Source organism: Dermacentor andersoni, chromosome 1 (assembly GCF_023375885.2).
Source record: "Dermacentor andersoni chromosome 1, qqDerAnde1_hic_scaffold, whole genome shotgun sequence".
NCBI classification, from domain to species: Eukaryota; Metazoa; Arthropoda; class Arachnida; order Ixodida; family Ixodidae; genus Dermacentor; species Dermacentor andersoni.
This window is the reverse complement of record NC_092814.1, coordinates 380,063,826-380,071,379: the sequence shown is the minus strand read 5'-3', so window position 1 is coordinate 380,071,379 and position 7,554 is coordinate 380,063,826.

Sequence of the window (7,554 nt, the reverse complement as noted above, 5' to 3'; positions counted from 1 at the left end):
TTACGCGCGTCACGCAATGCATTACCGACCGTCACCATGAGTAGGCCGCGGGTGCAGTACAAGGCAGCAGAAGAGGCCGCCGTACGCGAACATAAGCGCGAGCGCGATCGTGACCGTAAGGCCAATCCCGTGTATCGGCAACGGCATGCAGAAGCCATGTGGGAGACGCTTGTGCAGTCGAGATGCCTACTGGTCTTCTGATCGTCAGCGTGTACATCAGACCGAACACGTCTCGTTGCGACGCGGAAACGTTCCTGGCAGAAACGATGAAGACCTTAAAGCCACATATATAGTACGCCGATTCCCGTGTGCGGTTACTTTAACATCGATATGGCGAAAGAGCATGGCAAATGGATCGAGAGTTTCATGCAAGACGCTACTCGTTGAAACTGAAGACGCTACAGAGACACACAATGCAACACCGTTCCTGCATTGATCTCACGTTTGCAAGCAGGCTGTGTCACATTACAATGACAGAGCTTCTGACCGTCTACCACAGCGATCAGAAGGCAATACTGTGCAAGTGTAGAGTCGCCCGTGAAAGTACGAGTGTGTGCGTGTAATCAACGGCTACATGATCTAAAATAAAGGCTATGCAACTTAACGAAATGTGTCTTCACTCAGCTTCAACGTTCGAAAGATACAATCTTAAGCAGTCAAATCACATATCCATAGCGTCTGGTCGCTCAGAATTCTTTGGGTTCGTTGCGTGGTCGTTGGCTTTGGACTTTGATTCAGTTTGCATTGGGGGAAAGCTTCACGTTCAACCACCTTTTTTTACGAAAGGGACTTTGATATTCTATTGTGCGGCTTTTCCCTTGCACGTCGGCAAACGCGAAACCGTTGCACATGGAAGCTACTTCGATTTAGCGTTTGTTCCGAGCAACCAAAAGCACTGTCAAACGCTGCCGGAATACTTGGCGTGGTAATACGTGTGTAGCAGCCACGCACCCGCAGCTTTCTCTTCATAGCCACAGAATGATGTCCGCGAGTATAGTGCTTCCTGGAATACACGCGGGCACCAGCGATAACTCTAGAGCCTTCGATGACTCATGTGGAAAAGCTGACGCGTTTGACCCGGTCATCAAATTTTCAACGACCGCCGACTGTGTTCGTCGCTTTCGTTGGGGTTTCATTGTTACTTGCTTCCCTGTGCACAAGTTCACCCGATAAAGGTTAAGTTTCGCCATACACAGTTTTCCTACTGTGGCCTTGACCCTCACTACAACGTGACAATAGACAATAGACAGCTTTAGTTGGGCGTCTCCAACCACCCACGTATACGCAGCGCGCGAGGTCGCGAGCGTACATAGCGAAGTGCACACGCACGAAACAGTTGGCCAGACGCAAAAGCTGAGGAAGGGATTGCTGATTTGCATGCGCAGGAGCCGGTAGTGTGCTACTCGGCGCCGCCGTATGCCAAGTCCTGAAACTGTGTAGCCAATATCAGCCGCCACGAAGTCAAACCACAAGCCGGAGTCATACCTTCGGCAAGAGCCACATCGGAAAATTCGCTTCCGTGGACACGCGAGAACACACGAGAACGTCGCGCAAAGCTCGCAGAGCGCGTAGCGAACGCTACGCAGCATTTGAAAACCTGCGAGCGCACGCAAGAGACCGTGCGTGCTCCTGCGTACGGCGCATGCGCACTGTCGCCTCCGCGGGTTTCCTGCGTACGCAGAGGAGTTGCGGACGCCCAACTAAAACTGCCTAATTTCGAGCCCGCAAATACACGCGAAATTGCCGTGCGATTGGCCGCTCGAGGCGCGTATTCGTGGGCTTCTTTCACGCTCGGAAAAACACTTTTATGTAGCACGTATCGAGCAACAGAAATCTGTATCGGGAGTTTTTCATGCCCCTTTACAATTTTCTAATTTATACTTTTCATCTAATTATAATATTTGAGAAGGTTATCAATTAATTATGAGTAATTATGTAATTAGGTAGAATAAAAAGAATCTGAGTATCGCCAAGCGACGGCAAACAATATCTTGATTCTGTCCAGCTAACCTGGCATTTGCATATTTTTAATGTTTGGCTAAAGTTACGTGGGACACCATGTATAGGTACACTGTTTATATTAGGAAGAGAACGCTGTCAGTAGCGCGCTTTGTTTCCATACAGACGACACGCGCTGCTCTAGCGCCATATCGTAGCCATCGTCGCCGCACAACCCGCCTCGCGCGGCACTACGTTTTTCTTCTCACGCTTTCATTCCACCAACGAGAGCGACCTTTCATCACGGGGAAATAGTGGCACCAATATCAGCGGCGCAACACCCAAAGAAGCGTCACTCGAGCCTTAGGCCTGCTCGACATGCTGCGATTTTCGTCGCACAGGAAGTTCGACTTCCGTTGTTTGCGACGAAAATCGCAGTCGCAGTGCCGACACCCCGATTTTCGGCTGCGACCAACCGGTTGGTCGCACAGTCGCACCATCGCAGCGATCGCTGCGATTTTCCGTCGAAATTGCGCGGAGCGCTATTTCGCCGGTTTGTTTTGGAAAATGGCGCCTCGCTCAACGAGCGCAATGCGCGGAGACGTGGGTTGCCGAATTCGGTACGTACGCGAAGGGAGAATAAAAAACTTGTACTGCAGATTCCATTCTCTCATTTCTACGCGTGCGGTGACACGCTACGCAGCAAATGAAGTGCATTTTCACGTTTGCTTCGCACACCTTTGCGAGTTGCCATGATACGGCATGGCCTTTTGGGGTCTCACAATTTTCTTTTGTTGAATAGCATACAAAAATCGCCGCGTACGGAGCAGCTTAAATAATTTGAACCTCGGCAAGGGCAAATGACAAGACAGCAAAGTACCCGAAGTTTCAATGTTTTGCTGAACCGGTACCGTTGCATTTTCTTGTCGGTTTTTATGCGTGAGTTTCCCGATGCATCTTGAAAGGTTATTTTACCTCATTTACTTATTAAATTTGACAGAGTTAATGAATTTTCTACGATAGCATTAACTCCGTGGCTTGAATAAACAGCGCCGTTAAATTGTTTTCGAATATTACATGCACGCTAAGTTGCACTTCTTCCCTGCGTGACCCGCCGTGGTTGCTCAGTGGCTATGGTGTTGGGCTGCTGAGCACGAGGTCGCGGGATCGAATCCCGGCCACGGCGGCCGCATTTCGATGGGGGCGGAATGCGAAAACACCCGTGTGCTTAGATTTAGGTGCACGTTAAAGAACCCCAGGTGGTCAAAATTTCCGGAGTCCTCCACTACGGCGTGCCTCATAATCAGAAAGTGGTTTTGGCACGTAAAACCCCAAATATTATTATTATTATTCCCTGCGTGTGCATGCTGTCGCCAGGTGCTTCTGGCGCGCAGCATACACACCTTAAATAAAGTTAGTAAAAAGTTAGTAACTGCAAGCAAGTAGATAGTAACTGCAGCGGTTACTACCTTTTTTGAAATGTTACGAACTTGTTGCCACCTGTTTACTACCTAAGACAAAAGTGTCGCGACTACCGATAGTGCGTCCAATTTAGTAAGTGGAAACATTCCGAAATATCACTTATTAGTGGAACCTGGCGATGCAATTATCTACTTGATCAAGTACAGAACCATGCTTCTTTTTTTCTTGAAATTAACCGACTGCGTGTCTAAGCACCCTTTCAGGGCAGAAACTCCCCACTGCGGAACTGTCATATGGGGCGTAGCATTCCTTGTGATCGTTACTAATGAAATCTATACTCTACCCTTGAAACTAAGACTGCCGTATTTTGAGAGATTAAGCAACTCCCAAGGATCCGCGCACGCGATGACGATCTCTTCTTAAACACCAATATTGTGTTTGATAAATGAAGGAAATGCTGTTGTAGTGCTTCTTTTTTTTTCTCGCATAAGCTGCCCGCCGACACGCTCGCCTGCGTTTCAAGACGCAGAAGCTTCCCCCTGTTGTTGCAGTCGCAATTCTCCAGTTGCTCGCGTTTTCCGCGCGTTCCTTGCTGCGCAAGCTCTCGCCTGCGCTTCGGTAACGCAAAATTGAAACGTGGCAAGCGTTCACGTCTCGACACGCGAGCTGGGCCTGGAAATGGCGGCTTTGACGGAGAGAAAGACTCCAGAGAAAGAAAGAAAGGCCCGGCACGCGGCGGCGGGCGAGGCGGACATGGAGGCACCCTGTAGCTGTATGTGACACGCCACGGAGTGACAAGCCCTTTTGTGTGATAACTACGCCATGGAAGTTGCTGACAAATTAAGCACAACAAAATAGTGGCGTCACTCGGCATCCCGCCGCTTGCTTAGCGTGCCAGCCCCCCCCCCCCCCCCCCCGCCCCTTTGCCCCTCCCTCTTATTTCTTAACGCACATTTTGTACAGCGAATGTGAAATAATTTAAAAGGGCTGCGCTCCTATTTTTGCCTGTATCTCGGCATTTATTTGTGCTCGTAATTCCGCATTTCTTTTTATCTTTTACGCACTGCAAACAATTCAATTGGTTGTTTACATTGCGTTTACATATATATATATATATATATATATATATTCAATGGCCCGCGTCATCATCATCATAATGTTTTTATGTCCAACGGCAGGACGACGGCGTATTTCTAACTGTTCCTTCCTGGTACAGCCGACTACAGTTTATGTCTGCTAATACTCTAATTTAGTCACCCCGCCTAATTATATGCGTTGCTTGACTGCGCTTCCCTTATATTGGCACCCATTCTGTAACTTTAATCGTGCACTGGTTATCTAGCTGCCCTACGCATTACATGTGGCCTACCTAGCACCTTTTTTTTTTTTTTTTTGCAGCTTAATGATCAGCCATAATAGAATATAGGTTTGCTCTCGAATTCACACGTCTGTCTTCCTTTCTCTTAACTTTACGCCGAGCACGTTTCGCTCCATTGCTCGTTGCGGGGTCCAAGCTTCTTTGTTAACCTCCAAGTTTCTGCCCCACATGTTAGTATACTCGTATGCGTGTGTTTAAATTCAGTAAGAGGCTCCGGATCAAACTGAAGGGCAAGCTCGCGTGCAGAATTACCCAGTCACGCTGTTTACGCGCGACAATAAGCGGCCCCTTTGTGTCATCAAAGGAGGCCCGGAAATTCGGCGGAACCTCGGCCGAGGCTATGAGACCCGGCCGCCCAACGCAATGTCCATGTGCTCTTCCAACAGCGACTCCACGAGCACCGTTCCGTGAGAGCCTGGTGTAAACAAGCCTTTCGTGCGGCACTAATTTCCTTGCCGAGAGGTAGAGGCAACAAGGGCGCTGTTCGGGAGGGCGTTCGTGTTTTCATAGCCCACAAAGAGAAGCAGAGCGGCCTCGTGGGAAGCCCTAAATAAAGCACCACGCGTGGGAGGCCAGAAGGGCCAGGCGGTTCCGATCACCGCATAGTGGGAGATGAATCAGGCACGCCCACGCCGAGGGTCGCAGCTGAAGCATGCGGTTCGAGAAAGGAAGTTAGCCACGCACTGGTGGTGGTGGCCTGAAGGGCAAACTTCGGAAAACACGAGTTTCGCTTCTCAGATGTCTGCCCGACAGCGACGCTGTGTGTATTGTGCAAAGCGCACAAGGCGACGCAAAGCTGCGTAATCCTGGCCTTCGTGGACTGAAGCAGGTTGAGCGACAACCGGCTTGGCGCGTCGCCTGGCACGATAATCGCGCTGTCATCATAGCTCAAAATACGTAGATCATGGAGTTATTGCGAAGCATCAATAAGCATATACGGAACACATTTCGACTGGGGTTACTGCGTGGACGCCGTGGAGCACAACATGGAGCCGAAGACGTAGATCAGCACCCCGTCTTGGTTGCCGCTTCAGTGAGCAACGCGTGTGCTAAGCGCCGGAGTCGGAATAAGGGGCCGGTTTGTACCCGCCTCGGCCGCTCATTGCCTACGGTTCATGCTGCTGAGCCCTAAAGCGTGGGTCACAATATCTAGTCGCGGAGGTCACACTCCGATCCGGGGTGCAATACAAACATGCTCAGTAACGAGCATGGGCCGCTGGTTAAAGAACATCAGGCGGTCAAAACTTATTCGGATTCCTCTGTGTACTGATTCCAGACACGGTAAACGCGTTAGTAAATAGGAAATTGCTCAGCGGTTGGCAAGACAAAGTGGGCTAGGTCTAGTACGCGTACACAAATACTCAAGAAAGTGGACGGGAAAGCGGTGCCGCGGCAGCTCAATTAGTATGAGCATCGCACTTCGCGGGATGAAATCGCGATCGCGGCGGCCGCATTTCGACGGGGACGAAACGCAAGAACGGCCGTGTGCCATGCATTGGGCAGACGTTAAAGATCCCCAGGTGGCCAAAAGTAATCCGGAGGCCCCCACTATGGCGTGCCGCATAATTATATTGTGGTTTTGGCACGTCAAACTCCATGATTATTTAAAAAAGAAAACAGAATCGCACGCGTCATGAGAAGATGTGGGTTCCGTCCTTCTTGCGGCAAGTTGTTTTTTCATCCAGTTTCCTTTACATTTTCTTTATAGTTTCTAAGCTTAAAAAACAGCAAGTTTACCCGATGCTTTCCTTGGTTTCATTGTCGGTTGGCTCGTAAAACTGGATGATCGCCCCTTGATAGAGGAAAGCGTTCTAGGACACAGGTACAGGCAGGTTTCGGCACTCAAGGGCTTAAGTGCTATGCTCAAGTTCTTAAGGGCTTCTGAACTGTGCGAGCGACTTTGAAAGTTGTAGCGCGTAGCATCACGTTATTGTGTTAATGTTAACACGACAGTGTTTTAGGCCCGGTCCACCATCAACTTCCTGTAACGGATGTGACGTCGCTGCGAACGCGTAAATTCTGCTCTCTTTTGACAGGGATGGCGCCACCATCTAGGGACGGTGCAGTAGTTCATCGTGACACCAACGAGCGCCGGCAGTGAGCGATTCGGTCGTCTCAGCGCAGCGGAGGCTCCAACGTGGTGTATCCCGCTGTAGGCGGTGTCGGCCTTCTGCATGAGGTGACGACGCAGTTTGCGCACACGGTTTTGTCTTTCGCGCCCGATTAGCCTGTGAATATGGTTTTTTGGATTCTGTCCCATCAGTGCGCTCTGGTGATCGGATGTTGTGGTTGTTCCTGCACATGGTGCACCCTGCGCATGTTCTTCTGGATTCTGCTCTCTATAAAGGAGTGACGCAATAAAATGATGTCAGTTGAGAGTAGCGCCTTGTCTGTTGTTTTGCGCTAAGCAAAGTAATTATGGACACGCTTCTGCTAGTGTTGCCGTGCGCGCGGACGCATTTTTTCCGTTGATTCTCTCTGTTTTGTGTTGATCTGAATCGACATCGCATAGTAATTAAGCGAACTGCTATTGTTGTGGAGCGACGTAGAATCACACCCGGCACATGAAATAAAGCAGATTGCCAAACAACTTAAAGACACAGCCGCCGATATTAAATATATTAAAGAGGGACGCCTCATTCAGATGGATTAAAAGTTCGACGCATTAACAGCAATCGAGGCGAAGGTGTTGGACATGAAGGCTCAATTCCAAAAACTCGAAGAGTGAGCTGAAGACTTGGAAAATCGGAGCGGACGAGCAAACATAGATGACCTACCGGAAACAGAGGAACAAAGCAGCGATAGCCTAGCAGCGG